An 18,661-nucleotide genomic window follows, 5' to 3' on the forward strand; every position below is an offset into this window, starting at 1 on the left:
TCGTGAGAGTGCCCAGGAAATCGCCAACCCACAGGTGAAGGATAGTTGAGGGTCGGATCAGAAACTGACATGGAATGATATAACTTGATCTGTCACGTGTCCACTGAGCAGCGTACGAGTCGTACAGACAACTGCCGGAGGACTCTCGTGGAGAGGGGCGAAGCCGACGGGCGCTGTCTCTCCAAGCCGTTCCACAGTCTACAAGGATCAACAGTGTATGGTGCCAAGGGGGATGACGCGCTGCAGCCGAGCAGACGAGCTGCGAGCGCTATCTGGCGACGGGACCATCGCGCACATCGACGCAGACGGAGCCGGACCCATCATCCCCGCCAGCACGGGCATCGCCGCCAGCGTGAGCAGCGTGCTGACTCAACAACCACTCCAGCGGTGGAGAGAGACTGACGGCGCAGCCGAGAGCACTGTGTGTTCGACATGCACACACGCCGACCCAGCGCCCCCTGCTGGGGACCTGAGGTGTTTTCCGTACAAGGAACTGCACCGCGGAAGCCACTGATTCTTCAGAACCACAGTTAGCAGAAATGATACGTGGACAACTCGAACCATACTGCCCGCGATAATTATTTGACCTCGTGGGGAGATCACAGAGCAGCAACCTCGAGGTTGGCGCGCGAGGTGGCTGTGTTAATGTGAGAAATTAAACCCGTTAATGTGAAATCAGAGAGCCGAAAATAACAACTAAGATCGGAAGGTGGTAGGATGGGAACATCACAGCCAGTTATGATTTAAACTGGTTAATAGCGTCCTTCCAATGATTGCTCAGTTTGTACCCATCTTCTCGATTGAAATTGTGTCTGTGACTTGAAATTTGGATGGCGTCATGAACGAATCTTTGTTGATAGCCAGTGGGTTTGCAAAGTACCTTCGTCTTAGAGAAATCTATTTCGTGTGTGCCCACCACATTAAAATAATGATCAGCCACGGCCGAGGTATTGGTCCTACCGTTTTTCAGATCTGCCTTATGTTCACGAACACGGTCTGAGACATGTCGCTTAGTTTCCCCAATGTAACTACTGCCGCAGACACAGCTTAATTTGTAAACGCCGGGGTATTGCATGTCATGGATCACATCCTTCACAGATTGGATCAGATCGCGAATTTTATCTACTGTGTTAAATCAAACCTGGATCTTGTGTTTGCTCATGATATTGGAAATATTTTTGGTGACCCCTGCTATGTATGGCAAGGTAATGGTTTTGATTGGATCCTCGGATGGTTCTTTCCCAACAGTTGGGGTGATAGCTTTACGGATTGTGTAGTCTGAATATCCATTCATCTTAAGAGCTTGGTGTACGTGTTCCAGTTCACTGGCTAGGTAATGATGGTCAGACATACATCGAACTATGGTGTAGAGTTTTGATGAGGGAATTCTTCTGGGAAGGTGGTGGTGGGAGTCAGGTTTTAGATATGCATCCGTATGGGTGGCTTTCCTGTAGACAGTGTCCCATTGAGCCATCTGGTCTCTTTTCGATTAAAACATCCAAGAATGGTAGCTTGCTATCCTTTTCCACCTGCATGGTGAATTTGATGGCTGGGTGTATGGAATTGATGTGGTTGAGGAATTGGTTAAGAGCTGGTCGGCCATGTGGCGAGATGATGAACGTGTAATCTACGTACCTCTTCCACAACCTAACCTATCTACGTGACTTTACCGAAAGACCCAAAGAATATGAATTCCTGCAGTCACAGAAAGTTTAAGTCAAGATTTAATTAATTGATGACACACTAAACATGTATAAGCATCTATGTTACGAATCTACACACTCACATGAATACTATTGTTTTGAGATATTACATTTAATCACACAATATTGCCCGCGAACATTGATGTTCCATTAGCCAATTTCTAAGCATCTGTTAGCCAAACCTACACACTCGCACGTACACTATTGTTTCGGGACATATTTTTAATTGCATTATCTTACCAATGAATTCATTGATGTCCACTTTTTCCATTAGGCACATGGTTTCTTTTGCGCGGTTCCGTATGAATACTGCCAACAATAAGGACGTTTTCTATTGTCGTGTGTCGCGATACTATGAGGAGTTAGCCTATTGTACTATTGCTCAGTTTAACAACGTAACCATTTACGTTTAATTTGACGGATCGATAAGTCGGACATCTGCAGGAGTATTGTTGTGGCAATTCCGATCATAAGTGTGTTCGCATATAAGAGTGTTTTTAGATATCAACGTTTCTTAACACAGAGGAGTTTAAATGGTTCATGCATAATAATCTTAATTATAAGAACTGTATCCTGCGGCGAGATCTGAATATTGAGACCGGAAGCAATTACACTAAAATCATAATCAATAAAAGTTAAAGCGAGAATCATTGTATGATCACGACTGGTAATACACCCCTAGACAACGAAGCCGAGCATCACATCACACACACACATCAATCACAGATAACCACACACAGAATACACCCCGAGACAACGAAACCGAGCCAAGAATAATAATACACGTAACTACACGCACACCTATTGATGATAATACAAACTAACACACCTACATTCATAATACTCCTACACACACATAGATCAAATACATACATTTCCACGTAATACTTGATACACATTTAATCATACATACGATTGATCATATTACACTTACACTCAATTAACATGAAAACATACACATACGTTGAATTATTTTATTAATGTTTACCCAATTTGCATACGTATATACATTTGCATAATTTAATTAATTTGCATACTTTCATAAAATAGAATATTTTACATTTATATATTTTTTCAAAACACATTACATACAACAACGGGCACTCGGCCAAATCATGCAGATACCTCATCATCAAAACCCTCATTACCATCATCACTGGCACCCCACTCGATCGCGGCAATCCTGTGCAACACCACAGGGCAAAATTAGCCAACATCTAAAACTAAATGGAAATGGTTAGCGAGAAGGGTTGTAGCAGCAGCCACAAGGATGTCCGTGTTAGCAGGAGCGGTAGGAACAAATCTTGTTAGGGTGTTAGTGGAAACGGGAGCTCGTGTTTGAAATGTTACCATCGGCTGGCCGTCGCTTAGAGCCGGTGTACAGCAAATTTGTCGCAGCAAACGGTGGTAGCTTAGGAATCATTGGCAAAGTAAAAACAGGGTTGTATCGTGACACCGTCAGGAGAGCGAATGCGCTTTTTGTGGCCAGACACAGAAACCAGCACAGGGAAAAACGTGTGTGCCTGTGTAGGGGTGTTAGAGAGAGAGCCGTTATGCATGGCAGCTTATGGGAAACAAACACAGTGGGCGGGGCTACGTGAGTGCACGGGGGGGGTGCTCTCAACGACGTCCGCACCAGGCAGCCCGGGGCCCCACCCCTCAGCGGGGGTGGAGTATAAAGGGAGATGTGTCAGTGGGCTCGGGGCAGAATGTTAAAGCTAAACCAGTGAAGACCGAAGATCGTCTAGCTAGAGCCCTGGACTCCCCTGGGACGCCGCCCTTGTCAGGGCCGCGCAGGACCGAGCCAGCGGCGTGGTCCCGAGAACCAGAGCTAGTGCTCTGGGACTCCGGGTACCGTAGCCCGACTTACCAGTGTCGGGCCAGACAGCCTCCCCTAGCCCGTTAGTGGAGGACTAGGAGGTAGGTCAGAGATAGCTAGCAGTGTATTCCCAGCTAGCCGGGTGAGGGGGCCGATACCCCCTCTAGTATTGTATGTCCACAGTTGTGACTACTTGTACGGAATAAATACGTGTGCCTCACCAACGGTGTCCAAGAGTCATCAACGGTACTTCACCTGTACAAATGGGACAGCTTGATGTAAACCAGGACTTCCTGAAGCGCCGGGCCTAGTGACACAGATAAATGCAACAATCGATAACGAGAACAAGCCGCTCGCAGATCATGATCACGGGCTGATACAGACCGAATGGATCCGCTTACAAAAGGAGGACGACTCACTGGAGTCCCTTGCCGCACAGGCGGCAGAATCAGCCGTGGATATACAGCCAGGAGCGCCATTTGCAAAATGGTGAGGATTGTTGATGAAATGGGACCCTAAACTGCAGCGTTGCTGCGTGATGGAACATCCACGGATAGAACTTCACGAGGAGCCACTACTACCCGAAATATGGCTTGGCCATTTTTGTGAAGAACCCGATCGCAGAGTTATACTGTATGCCTTCCCACCAACTGCAAGAGAAGCCACTTACACCATCAGTATCAAGAAAGGGGAGCTGCACATCCCCCACGTGTACAAAGTCCCTATTTCAAAATGGCCAAAGCCAGCGCTCCCAAATGCACCAATCCCAGCCCCTTACGTTGGCGACTTTAACAGCCACCATACTATGTGGGGCTATACGAAGACCTCACCGACTGAATGGCCGCCGAAGATCTGCACCTGGTTTATGATCCTAAGCAGCGAGCCACTTTACACTCGCCTAGCGAGCAACGCGATTGCAACCCGGACATCACCGTCGTTTCCGAAGATCAAAGCGGGAGCACACATTTATGTAAATACTTGCAAGCTTACAATGTTGAGTCCATAGGAAGTGTCGAGTCTATGGATAGTGTTGAATCTATCGACAGTGCTGCTCAACGTACAGGGGAAGTTGATTACAGAGGAGGGGTGCAAAAAGGAGAAGGAGAAGAATCGGAATTGGGCACAGGGAGGAAGGACACACAGAGAGAGATAATATTTGGAACGAAGAGGAGGAGAGAAGGAAACGTGGAAGGAGATGAGAGAGGCGAGATGATGATGTGGGGCAAGGATCATGTTCCCTCCGTCACTCCCTCCCTCCTTTTTTTCGATCAGAAGAAACAAAATAATTGTTTGGTTAATCGGCACTTTGCTTCATTCATCATGTCGCTTTTTGTTGTTTTGTTGTACATTTTTGCGGCCTCTTTTTTACACCACAAATCGAAAATATTTGCACATTTTCCCATGTAACATGTAACGCCACACTCCCCTCAGTGAGCATCCACTGTGAAGTAATAAGCCTGCAAAGCAATCCCCCCTCCCTCCCTTTCTCCATACCCTTTCCACGTAACCTCAGAAGAGGAACTAAATAACCGTACGGGGGGTACCCCCCAATGATTCGAGCCGCTATTAAAGAGCTCGCACCAACGGGAAGCGGTCCATCATAATCCTTCTTGGTGACTCGCCATCACCATCATTAGCAGAATAAGTAGCAGCATCATCATCACGATCACCACCATGATCACCACGGCAAAACAGCGCCACCAGCCCGGGGTGCACCCCCACCGAAATAGCTTTTGGGAGTCTGTAGCAAAAAGCATTCCTCTAAGTAACGGCTTGGCCGCTCTGCTCATGACCGGACTCCAAGAGCTCTTCAACCACATCACCGACTGCCCCTGCAACTTTGGCGTGGCGTTCGGCTGGCTCACGCTCCTGGGCCCCGTCGTCATCATGGTCGTGTCCCTCGCCACCCCCGTCTGGAAGGCGTGCGGAGCTCAGCGCGACCACGCCGCGGGGACGCGTCTCGCGCGCTACGTCGTGCTCACGTTCGTGGCCTCCGTGGTGTGGCTCTGCGTGGCGCTGCTGAACTCCGAGGCCGTGTGCTGCATCCGAGGCGGCTACCCCGGAGACTCGCCGTGTCTCCACAGCATAGCAAACTACGAGAAGGGCATACCTGGCGTGGTGCAAAACGAGGAGTGCATCTCCGACTCTCGGGTACGGTGATCCTCAAGTCAACGCCTCCATTCCTATCATTGACTCCCCGCTCCAACTGAGATATCACTGCAGTGTCTGTGCATCAACCTGCGTGCCTGTGTGTGTGCGTGCATCACCTCTGTCTGTCCACCTGTACCTCTCTATCTCTCCGTGCTGTCTGTGCGCCATGAGGGATGGGCCACCATGACCCTCATGCTTGTGCGGTGGTGGAGAAGTGAATTCACGGTTTGTGATCTCGGCCTGGTTGTCCCACAGCTCGCTGGAGTGATCGTGATGATGGTGGGAGGAGCCATCTCCGCCGTCATCCTTGGGGTCGTTCACGTCAAATACGGACGTCTCGGAGACAACGGGAATGGAGACTGGACCTTAGAGCCACTGAATCAAGAGAGAAATCAGGGACATCACAGCGAGCACTGAGGGTTTGTCACGGTACGTTTGGAGCTCTGCAGTGGCGAGATGTTATCTTGCTCTCATGGTACGAAGGATGTCGTGGGTTCCATCCCGACCCTGACGCCTGCTGCATATTTGAAGTTTGCGTCTCTCTCCCCGTGGTCGCGTTACTTTTTTCTCCGGGTCTCCGGTTTTTTACTCCACATTTAGAAACATGCGTTTAGGGTATTTGACTGATATAAATTTGCACGTGGAAAGCGACTTCGAAGAGCTATTATTGAAGACCACGTTGCTTCTGAAAAAATAGCGAATAGCTCAGTGGACCTGGTAAATACATAGTTTAGTTTTAACTCTAAAAAATGCATGGCTGATGTTCTTATCAGCCCTTTGACCCACAAACCTCCTCCGCTGAATACACAGCAATGAGTTATTGTAATCTGCAGTGTAGTGGTTAAACGGGTGAGTAGGTCGGTGGCTGGGTGAGTTTGTAGGTAGGCTTAGGTTGTGTTCTGCGGTTTTTCTGCTGAGTTTTGTTTGGCACGAAATCCAAAATATTCTCCGCGTACTGGAAACTTCTTACAGGACTGGGTTGAGCTCTTTACTCCGTCCCTCGATGATGTTGGCGATGATCATTTGTTGCAGACTGCTTGGCTCGGCAAAACATCGGCGGTGGCCGAGCTACGGAAGAATGGGCCAATAGGGTGCACACACAGAGTATAGGGTAGCGCAGGTGAAACAAATTGTGGTGATACATTTCTTGATAAGAAGCAAAAAAATGGTAATACCTAAGATTAGTTTTTAAATACTGAAATCAACAACAAATTATTACAACACATTGCCAACCCAAATCTTACAAAATGCCAAGGAACAACCCAACAAACTAAAAGCCCACAACTCAACAACCTTAAAATTAAGAAGATAATGAATAAATAAAAAATAAACATTGAACAAGATGATGAAGATAATGAAGATGAAAATAAAACCAACTTGAAGTGTACGAGATTGTGTAACCCTTGCTGTTATTGTGCGTGTGGGGAGGGGAGGGGTCAGCGGGGGGGGGAAGGTGGGGGGAGGAGGGCAAGGTGGAGAAGGTGGGGAAGGCAGAGGAGGAGGGGGAGGAAGTGAAATTGGTGCTGCCCAGCTCATGGTATCCCACTTCCCGTCCACGTGCGCCCAGGGAGATTAGGACACGCACCTTCTCTGAGCGCGGCACGCGATATAAGGGGAGTGTAGTGGTTAGGGTGGAGGGATGCAGGCTTGAGTGAGTGTTTGGGAGGGTGGGTGATTGAGTGAATGAGTAGGTGGGTGGGTGAGTGGGGGAATTAATGAGTGGGTCAATAAATGAGTCGTTGAGTGAGTGAATGAGTAGTTGCTTGAGTGAGTCGGTGAGTTAATGAGTAGGTGAGTGAATGAGTGGTTGGGTGAGTGGCTTAGTGAAGGACTGGTTGGGTGAGTGGGTGTGTGAGAGTGGAAAGTAGGGGTGGAGCGGTTAGCCCTGCACTGCTCTACGAACCCGGCAGAGACCCGAGTTTGATTCCCACTCAGCCAGGCAGCAGCAGAAGAAGCAGCATCGTCATCGCAAGGTGTTGTTCCTGCTGTTGCTGCCGTTTATATTTCGTGAAGGCTTTTACACGTGACTGTCATACAGTAAGAGCGCCAGATACGCAAGAAAAACTAAAACATAACTAAACATGCTTGTGGACTTCATTCTAGATTTGAAGCTTTCGTGACTGCAATGATTCATATTCTCAGGTTTTTTCGGTAAAGTCACGTAGGTAAAAACATTAAAATTAATGAAAGTAAAATAAAACAAAACAAAATAAAATTCACGACGTTTCGGAGGCAACACAAGTCTCCGTCATCAGGTGGGACCGTCACAGCCGAATTAGCTGCGTGATGTCTTTGATCACCGCTCGCCCTCCGTCCCGGCGCGTCTCCATTCATTGTGTTGAGCACTGCGTGCAGTCTTTGATCGCCGCTCGCCCTCCGTCCCGACACGTCTCCATTCATTGTGTTGAGCACTGCGTGCAGTCTTTGATCACCGCTCCTCCTCCCTCCCGATACGTTTCCATTCATTGGCTACCACAGCCTGATAAGCTCTCCCCCCCCTCTCCACCTCTCTTCAACTTGCTTATAAGGGATTACATCTTGAATCATTGCTTCACTTGATGCAGCTAATTCGGCTGTGACGGTCCCACCTGATGACGGAGACTTGTGTTGCCTCCGAAACGTCGTGAATTTTATTTTGTTTTGTTTTATTTTACTTTCATTAATTTTAATGTTTTTACCTACGTGACTTTACCGAAAAAACCTGAGAATATGCTTGTGGACGTCAGCCCACAAAGCCACACAGCCACTTTGCAGTCTCTTCCTCCAGCACGTGCGGTCTGCCCGGCACGCCCTGAAGGACTTCACAGCCAGAGACAATGGTGCGCCATGGTCTTCTGCTCCCCTCATTCGCACAGCGAGCTTTCACGCAGTAGTACGATGCACCATAGACGTTCGGAAGCAGCACACACCCGCTGGTCACAACGGAAGTGGTTCAACTGAACCCAATGGCGCCTTGGGAAGTCGAAGCCAGGCATCTCGACAGACGGATCACTGATGAGGCCCTTGTTTGGCACATCCACGCATCTCCATTCCTTGTCCCAAACAGTATGGGTTTCCCACATACTAAAGTCTTTGGGTTGTGGTAGCGCCCACACTGGGATTTCAGACACGAGAGGAGGCTTGAAGATGTGGAAGTGAAGCATCTTGACCACTGCAGCTTGGCGGCGAATTTTTGGCTGCGAATATTGCAGAGTGGTGGCAGCATTTTCTGCTGTTATTGTATTGTTGTTGCTGGTGTTGTTGCAGTTGTTGCTGTAGCAGACAGAATATGACGTCTGTGCAGGAGAATATAGCATCTGTGCAGGACCGCCGTGGCCTGCAACCACATTGGGACTCCGCAAACCTCTCCCCAGCGTGCCTGGCAAGACAATGTTGAATAATCCTTGCCAGGACCTTTCCCGGTACTCTGAGAAGGAAGATGCCTCCGTAGTTGTTACAATATTGCGGTCCTCCTTCTTAAACAGGACCACCAAGGCCATCATTCAATTCTGCGGAACCTGTCCAGTGGCCCAAACGGTTCTAATCATGTCCTGGAGGGCAGTCTGCAAACAAATTCCAACCTTCCTCAGCAGTTCACTTGGGAGATCGCCTCTGCCCAGCGCTTTTCCAGGTCTCAGACTCTGGATCGCCTTCCATACTTCAACAGATGGCACCTCGGATTACTTCTTACAATATTTGAGGTACTGCAGCCCCAGCAAAGGCCATCCCCACCTTGCCCTACATAAAGACAAAGATCCCCCGTACAGCCTTAACATACTGTTGGGACAAGTGCTTTTAGCGAGCACCAATGAAGGCCAACACGGCACACGAGGGGTGGCTGGCGACTACCACGCCCGGCCGCCTTTGTCTCCCTAGTGGCGATAATTACACCACACCAGGTATTCATTTGAGGCCGAGTCGACCTAGGGGAGGTCCCGGACCAGTTCAGATAATCGCCGTCACTGGTTTTGGTGATGGTGTTGGCTTTGAGCAGGAATCAAACTCGGGTCCCGCAGCGTGACGTGCTAACCGCTGCGACACCGCTCCGTACAGATATTCCCAGATAAAGGTCCCCCGTATAACCCTCAGACTGAAGGACAAGGGCTGTTGTGGCGAGTCGCATCTGTATGACCTCGCCCTGCTGAATGTGGAAACCAGTTCAGTGTTTTGTACTGAACCAATGGTTGAAGCAAAGCCTGACCCTGCTGCTGATGGGGCACTCAATGTGGAAACCGGTTTAAAGTTCTCAAGTTTTATTTCCCACGTTTACAAAACACGCAAAATACAAACGTCCCCCGTGCAGCCTTCATGCACTTTACAGGCAATTGCTGCTAAGTGGACAGCAAGCGCCTACGAAGGGCATGCAAAGCGCATCAAGAGCGGGAGAGACAAAGCCGGCTGTGGGAGCGAGCGAGGGAGCGGGGGAAGTCTCAATGTGTTGAGCACCGCTCGTGCTGTCTATGTTCTGCCAGTGTCTGCCAGCAGACATCAGAATGAGACAGGGCGAGACCTGGAGTGGGGCAGTGGTCACTGTGAGGGGGAGTGGCCACTGAGGGGCGTGGCCACCGTGATGGGGCGTGGCCACTGAGGGGTGTGGTCACCGTCAGGGGCGTGGTCACCGTGAGTAGGCGTGGTCACCGTGAGTAGGCGTGGTCACCATGAGGGGGCGTGGCCACTGGGAAGGGGCGTGGTCACCGTGAGGGGGAGTGGCCACTGGGAAGGGGCGTGGCCACCAACCGCTGGGGAGGGGGGGACGTGGCTCCCGGCCTCTAGGGAGCGCATGGCCCCCCAGCCTCAGGCCATGGCCCCCCAGCCTCAGGCCATGGCCCTGGGATTGATGCCCATGCCGGGCTCGGCGTAGGGGTTGAACCCAGCGGAGCGCAGGAGGCCGTCCATGCTGTTGCGTCCTCGGTGCCAGCCCCGTACGGACACCTCGCGGTGCATCTGGCACGCGGCGCACGGCAAGCAGCAGTGTAGGGTGAGGAGATCGTTACACAGGGAGCCCTGCACACGCAACACACGGATGGACACATGCACAGACAAGCACGGACAAATGGTCACTCGGATGGATGGACATATGCACAGATAGTCACGCGGAATGGAGAGATTAAACACATTTGAAGATCGATAAATGAATGGACGCATGTAAATAGATCTTAGTATGAACGTCGCTAAGGGTTTCTGGCAGAGGCAATGTGTTCCAAGTTGTGTGTGTGTGGACACGCACATGGACAGATGGCCAGATAGATAGAGGGATGGACACAAACAGAGAGGGAGGGATGGACAGAGAGAGGGATGGACACACTGCAATCAGATCCAAGTCGTGTGAAAACCCCGTGTGTGTGTGTGTAGTGGGGAGCAGTGATGTTGCGGTTAGCTCTTTAAAGACTGCAGAGTGGCTCTTGAAATTCGAATTTCTTTTTAAAAGATGTCTTATTCTTTTGGTTGCCGGTGCCTGACTATGTAAGAAATTCAGTTCATCGTGGAAGTCTAGTGCACCACGGGCAGAGGTTGGCAACCTGTGGCTCAGTAAACACTGTTTCACCACTTTATTTATGAAGGACTACCATCTAGACGCATTCACCACATTGTATTGCGGCTCTTAAAATTACGGGGTTTTTTTCCCCCGAATTCGAATTCTTGTTGTTTTGGTAGCTGACCCCTGTCCCGTAGGCTGTAGACCTGACTCTGGCCGTGTGTGCTCGCGTGACGTCGCCTACGCTGATGCGGTATCTCTCGCGGATGGACGCCCGCATCGCGTTGGCCGCGACCTGCATCCAGCACGGACACCCCAGCATGGAGCTCTCTCCCATTTTGCTCGCCAGTCCACCGATCAGAGCACAGGGGCAGAGGCAGCCCAGCAGGCCTGCGCGCAGGGACGACAACGCAAGAGCAGTGGTCGATCCACTACTGGATGGAGGAGGACGCCTCCTCAAGCATAGGACACACACACCTATCAAGAGCCGTGGTCAGTCTTAAATATTGAAACTAAACTATTTCACTTTACCAAGTAAAACCCACTGAGATAGTATCTCCTTTTCTAAACAACCTGGCCCCATATGATCATTCAACAGCGGCTTATCACGTGGAAATTTCTATCAGCCAAATACTCTAAACTCACCACACAAAGACCCATAGACTCACCACGTGGAGACACATACTCACACAGAAAGCCAGAACCACTACACAGAGACTCATAGACGAAACTAAAAGAAAAAACAGTTTTTTTTCTGAAGCGACCTGGCCACAAACGATAGCTCAACATAGTGATGACATGATACTGATGACTGCTGGTTGCAGTCCGGATGACGTGATTGCTAAGCTCCAGGGTGATTTCAACAAACTACAACATCATCTAGTTGCTCTTAAACTAGTGCTGAATACATCCAAAACCAAGGTGCTATGCTTCACACCAGGACTAAAGCAGGAAGTTATTTTTCCCCAATTACATTCCCTAAATAATTGTACAATAGAGCAAGTCAAGATCTATGAGTATCTTGGAGTCATCCTTCATTCAAAACTGAATTTTCAAGATCACACTGATTATATTGGATAAAAGACAAAAATAAATATTGGTTTTCTGTAGACACAAACACTGTTTTCCACCGATGTTCCGTTTGGAATTGATAAACGCTACCATAATGCCTCTATTTTATTACTGTGACATCATATATAAATCAGCACCCAGTATTGTAATGAAGAAGCTTGACTCAATATATCACTCGGCCTTAAGATTTGCATTGAACTGCCCTTATAGGACCCACCACTGTGATCTCTACATTGGATCAAACTTAACATCTCTTAATGATCGACGGCTTGTGCATCAGATATTATTTATTCCCGATGTACCTACAAGAAAATCCGCAGACTACCTGCTTGATCTCCTCACCGTTTCGAAGAACAAATGTAACCTAATATCTTCACTCATTTACCAGCTTCACATTCCTTATTGCCGTACAAATACTGGAGGAAGGGCCTTTGCTATTGATGCCCCCAGGGTCTGGAATGCTATCGCCAATAAACTACAACTTGGATTACTACCTGTGAGATCATCACTAAAAACTACTCTAGAGGAGTTTTAAAACCCTAGCTGCCACTGCTATCAACTGGCCTGAAATCAAATATATCACAACGGATTACCTCAGCAAAGAATGATCTTGTATTTTGATTATAGTGTGCTGCTTCTCCAACTGATACACGGGCTGTCATGGAGTGACTCACACAGCCAACGATGGCTGCAAAGTTTGGTAGTACATGTTATGTATATCGCTATTGTTAAATTTCGATAACAGTTCCTACGATCACTGTAACATTGTTTTTATAGCATTATTTTAGTGATTTCGAAACAGGACCCTGAGGGGTGGGCTGGTAGGAACGAACAATCGAATGGCTATAATAAAATGAAATGGCAAAAAATGGCCGCCAATAAGTGGATGCCCCGTGGCCCCGCCCTCCACCCGCGTAACCCCGCCCCGGCCACCCGTGGCCCCGCCCCATCTCGGTGTCCCCGCCCCCAGCTCGTTGCCCCGCCCCTTACCGCCGTAACCCTGCCCCAACCCCGCGTAGCCCCGCCCTCCACCTCGTGCCCACGCCCCCTGCCGCCGTTGCCCCGTCCAGCCCCGCGTAGCCCCGCCCCCTGCCGCTGTAGCCCCGCCCAATACACCCCTAGCGGGGGAGAGATTCCCAGGCCTGGCTCTAAGCTGGAGAGCCGCCGACGAGGGGGGGGTAGGGAGTTGTTTGTAATGTAAAAGCTTTAAATTTAAATGTTTCTATTAAAAAACATCACGGAATGTAACATTGTTAAACATTAACTCCCATTCACACACGCGGGGGAACTATACGAAGGGAGAGTTTTAGGCCTAATTCTAGGCTTTAGGCCTAGCTGTAGGCTTTAAGCCGCCGTGAGTTAATTTTTAATTTAACTGTTTTTATTTTTTATGTAAAAGCTTTAAATTTAAATGTTTCTATTTAAAAGCATCAGGGAATGTAACATTGTTAAACATTAACTCCCTTGCACACACGCGGGGGAACGATACGAAGGGAGAGTTTGAGGCGTTGTTCGAGGCTTTAGGCCTAGCTGTAGGCTTTAGGCCGCTATGAGTTAAATTTTAATTTACAAGTTTTAATTAAAAGCTATCTCAAGGAATTATAAGGGAATGTTACACTTGTTTAGCCAGGAAAGCCTCATTAATTTAAATGTTTTAATTAAAAGCTATCTGAGGGAATTATAAGGGAATGTTACACTTGTTTAGCCAGGAAAGCGTCACTGAGTCTAAAGGTTTTTGTAGGGTCATGCCAAGTGTTTGCAGTAGGGGGCGATGTTGCTACACGGACGGACGATATAATTTATTGTAGGCTGGTCCACTTCGTTCCTACCAGTATAAGATTTAATTTAGCCATATTGTTTGTTGTAGTATAGAGTTAGACATTACATTTATCTAAATTGTATTATGATTGTTATTGTTTATCTAGCATCCAACTGGGATTTTTGCACACAGCAATAACTAACGGCGCTTTTTCTGGAATAATTTAATGTTTTTTCCTAGATGTTTCTATTTGCGTGCAGTCAATTTTAAATGTGTCTTGTTAATGTAATTGTTTGTTGCGGTTGCACCCGAATCAAGAGCTGAATGGCTCACAAGGCTATACCAAATAAATGAACTGAACTAAATGAACTGAACTAAATGTATCAGTGTCTGGATCAAACCCACGACCTCCTTCATACCAGGCGAGAGAGATAATATCACCTAGCCACCGCTGCTCGATGGAAGATATCCCCTCCTGAAGCATAGGAAACACACGCACAGTGAAAGCCGTGGTCGATCTACTGCTGGAGGGAGTGCGTGGAGGCTCACAGGAGTAGAGGTCCTGGTAGCAGGAGAAGAGACCGCTGGACCAGACTGGCATGGACATCAATGTGACGGCAGTGGGGCCCTGCCCACAGGGAGATGGAGATAGAGGAGATGCCATCAACACCCAACCACTCACACACACCCTTCACTCATACATCACTCAACCACTTACACCGTGACTCACCCATTAACACCACCGTAAGCCACACATCCCCTTACGCCCTCAACAACAACCGCCATTTGCCACTAAGCGGCAGTGACGTCACGGGACAGACCCAGGTGCCATGAGTTCACTGACCGATACACCATCTGTGCCTCCTACTATGACAACTTGCTATGTTTTAGCCGCCCGGTACTCCGCTTGTTGTTGTGAGCCTTGCTCCTCTGCCCTCTGTTGTTGCTGGAGGGCGTCTGCCTCCAACTACCCAGGAGCGTCCTTCACAAGCCTCCTCCACAAGGCCGATCTTGACACCGCTGGTCCCAGTTATTGGAAAGTCCACTCAGCTCCATATCCTCTCGCACCACATTAAATCTCATCTATAGCCTGTGCCACACCCATTTAGCTCCCTCAATCAGGCTTAACAAAAGCTGTTTGGGGGCATGCGGTGGCTGGGCATACAGGCTATATGACCCAGCCAATGCAGCCTTGGCTGCTGGAGGAGTTCATAAATGAGACTGTGTCCAGATCTTGAGGATTTGTGAGAACCTCACACAATCCAGCCTGGTTAAACCCTGGATGGATTGTAGGCAGGCCAACTTGAATATTTCTAACCGACAAAGAAGTTCCATTAGGGGAGTCCATGTTTCACAACCATAAAACATGTTAATTAATGTAGATTCCAGATGACATCCCTGTCACACCTCAAAATGAACAGAGAATGGCTCAGACTCCTAGCCACGTAGCTCAATCCGGGCCCGCCCACCGCCACGAAGGTCCTTAATGATTGTGAGCAGAGAGTCAGGGTCTTATAAAGAAAGTACCAAGAACAACCCAAAGCCCAGGCCTATTGAGGTTATAATTAGGCATTTACAGGTCAATAAAGCAGAGATGTAGGTCCTGTTGAAATTCCTTACACCTCTGCTGTAGCAGACGGACAGAAAATATATCTGTGCAGGAACGCCCTGACCTGAAACCACATTGGGGCTCCGTAAGCCTCCCCGCAGCGTGCCTAGCAAGGGGATGTTGAATTATCCTTGCCAGAAGAACCCAGCACACTGAGGAGGAATATGCCCCTGTAGTTGTTATAGCCTGTGCAGTCCCCCTTCTTAAAGAGGGGGGCCACCAGCGCATCCTTCCAAACCTGCAGAAACCATCCTGTGGTCCAGACTTATCATTACGTGATATAGGGCAGTCAGCATAAAAACACCACCCTCAGCAGTTCACTTCATCCAATATGAGGCACTGCAGCCTCAGCAGGGTCATCCCCACGTTGCCCCATGATGTTTTCCTGGCTGAGGGATTTCCCCTCCCCAAACACCTCAGAAATTATCAGCAAATCTGTAAACTTGTTCCTGGGGGTCGGAGATCAGATCACCTTTCTTTCCCATAAAAATGGTGAGAGTTGGAGTGCCGCAAGTAATTTTTTCATGGAATGTAAGAGTGATTTTTATCGCAAACTACTGAGGCAGACTCCATCTCCTCAGCAACCTGCAACCACCACTCATCCTTGCAGCGTTGCATGGCTCTCCAAACCTCCAAGCTAATGCAAGCCTCCTCATTCTCCAACGTGGGATGCTGTAGCTGGAACACCTCTGTCAGCCAGGGTCTCTGGGAAGTTTGGACCATGTACCAAAAGCAACCATTGCAGCTGCATGGGCCACAGTCCTAAACATCGCCAATTTACCCTTAGCATCAAGACGATATGGGAATGATGCCCACCCCAGCTTAATGCGAGGATACAATTCACGCATTCAACTTTCATCAGCTAGTGGAGACCAGGCCACTGTGGGTTTGAATGGGGTCCTAGATAGACACCCACTACCGGAGTGGAAGAATGACAGGTGCATCTTACAGACAAGCCGATGACAAGTCGATGGTCAGTGGGCAGATCAGCTGCACGGTAGGTCCTGGCATCAAGGACATGGGTGCACATCCGCTGTTCCGTCACTATATAGTCCAGAAGATATTCTTGCTTGGACACGTTATGCATCCATGCTGTTGTATGGATACGCCGATGCCGGAACAGCGTGTTGGTAATTACAAGTTTATGGGCTGCACAGAAGTCGAGTAGCCTCCTACTATTATTATTGAGCTGATCTGGCCCATGCCTTCCAATCACTTCAACCCACATGCCAGCGTCATGACCCACTCGGGTATTAAAGTCACCCAACAGGATGACTATCCCACTTTAGCGAGCACCTGTTACAGGAGGTCATAGAAGGCATCCGACTCATTGGCGTTGCCAGCATTCCTTTACTGGTGTTCATCATCGGGTGGGGGCATAAGCAACTCTCCACCCCCATTCCTCACCTCCCATTGATAGGGAGGCCAGCCCACAGTCACCTGGGTCTTGCAGCTTCTCACACCTTCCCCCGACACGCTTCCACGCCCCCTTCATGATGTGTTCAGAAAATGACTCACTCACTGTTGTTTATCAGTTACCTGCCCTGAGTGGAGGACTGTCCACACCTCATGGTGACTGGAGCCAGAGCCGGTCCACCGGACCTCCTCATTGCCACAGAGATCGCAGTGGCTTTTTGCAATTTCTGGAAGAACCCCAAGGGGTACGGGTTCAATCTCCTGGCTGCGCAATGTGGGGTTTGGCCAGCAGACATCCAGAGCCCCCTTTGGCTGCTGTGGTTGCTATAAACGTAATGAGGGGAAAAGCCAATTGAAATTGTCCTTCCCCCATAGCATTGCTCACTACAGCGTTACCGTCCAGCATCACCGAGGAGGTAGGGGGTTGTTTTTGCTGCACTCACGCCCCCACTCACCGCTCACTCAACCCCCCCCCCACTCACCCCCCCCCCCCCACTCACCCCCCCCCCACTCACCCCCCCCACTCATCCCCCCCACTCACCGCTCACTCACCCCCCCCCCACTCACCCCGCCACTCACCGCTCACTCACGCCCCCCCCCCCCACTCACTTGTGCACAATGGGGGGCTGTGACCCCTCCTGCTGGCCCCCAGTCCTGCGCCTGTCTCGGCTGAGTTCTCACCACCGCGTGGGGAGCGGCAGGGCCCCCCATTCCTCCCGCGGGGGGGGCCCCCACTCCTCCCGCAGGGGGGGCCCCCACTCCTCCCGCGGGGGGGCCCCCCACTCCTCCCGCGGGGGGGCCCCCCACTCCTCCCGCGGGGGGGCCCCCCACTCTTCCCGCGGGGGTGCCCCCCACTCCTTCCGCGGGGGGGCCCCCTCTTTCGCTGTAGGGGGGTAGGCCACCCCCCCATTCAGCGCCAAGAGACGCACGGCGAGGGGGCAGGGGTTGGGGGTCGGGTTGAACGGGGTGGGTCAGAGTTTGGGGTTCCATCGTCAGTGAGTGAGTGGGTGATTGGGTGAGTGGCTTGGTGAGTGAGTGGGAGAGTGGGTGGGAGAGTGGTCGGGTTAGTGGATGGGTGAATGGGTCAGTGAATGGATGGGTGAGTGGGTGGGTTAATAGGTTGGTGGGTGGGTGAATGGGTCAGTAAGTGGATGAGTGGATGAGTGGGTGGGTGAATGGGTGAGTGGGTGGGTGAATTGGTGAGTGGGTGAATTGGTGAGTGAGTGGGTGAATTGGTGAGTGAGTGGGTAAGTGGTGAGTGACTAGGTGAGTGAGATTGAATGGGTGAGTGTGTCAATGTGTGTGTTAGAAGGCCATACGGGTTATCTTTGTGTTTATGGGTGAGCGAGTGAGTTACAGAGTGAATGAGCAGGCGAGGGTGCACTGGTGATTGAGTGTGAATAGGTGTGTGAATGCGTGAGTGTCAATGGGCGAGAGAGTGTGCCTGTGAATGGCTGAGTGAGCAGGTGAGTGGGTGGGTGAGCGAGCGAGTGACGATGCAGGCGAGTGACGACGGCGAGGATGCGTGAAGAGGAGTCCGATTCAACCCAAACCGGTGAAGTCGGGTGGAGATCTGAACCGGCGCGGAGTGCAGGAGTTGGTGGTGACTGCAGCTTCCATCCAGCAGTTGAGAGAGCAGGAGGAGTAGGAGGGTGAGGGAGGAGTAGGAGGGTGAGGG

At 50.0% G+C, this 18,661-nt stretch overlaps 2 protein-coding genes and 1 long non-coding RNA gene across 3 annotated transcripts in view; 2 read left to right on the forward strand and 1 right to left on the reverse strand.

The window, feature by feature from the left end:
- The window catches only part of MRPL19 (mitochondrial ribosomal protein L19), a 200,443-nt gene that overhangs the window by 30,678 nt on the left and 151,104 nt on the right, over window positions 1-18,661 (forward strand). The gene's annotated exons all lie outside the window — the stretch shown is intronic.
- LOC144949930 (complement C1q and tumor necrosis factor-related protein 9-like) overlaps window positions 10,577-18,661 on the forward strand; it is a 44,575-nt gene continuing 36,490 nt past the window's right edge. Inside the window, exon 1 of the mRNA XM_078879920.1 lies at window positions 10,577-10,630. The gene's annotated coding sequence lies outside the window, so the exon portion shown is untranslated. The remainder of the gene's footprint in view (window positions 10,631-18,661) is intronic.
- On the reverse strand, window positions 11,487-17,652 carry LOC144949988 (uncharacterized). The gene is made up of 3 exons (XR_013640331.1): window positions 17,593-17,652; window positions 14,508-14,586; window positions 11,487-11,518 (listed from the first exon to the last, which is right to left on the reverse strand). It is a non-coding gene; the product is annotated as an uncharacterized LOC144949988 (long non-coding RNA).

This window comes from Lampetra fluviatilis, chromosome 55 (genome assembly GCF_964198595.1).
Source record: "Lampetra fluviatilis chromosome 55, kcLamFluv1.1, whole genome shotgun sequence".
NCBI lineage: Eukaryota > Metazoa > Chordata > Hyperoartia > Petromyzontiformes > Petromyzontidae > Lampetra > Lampetra fluviatilis.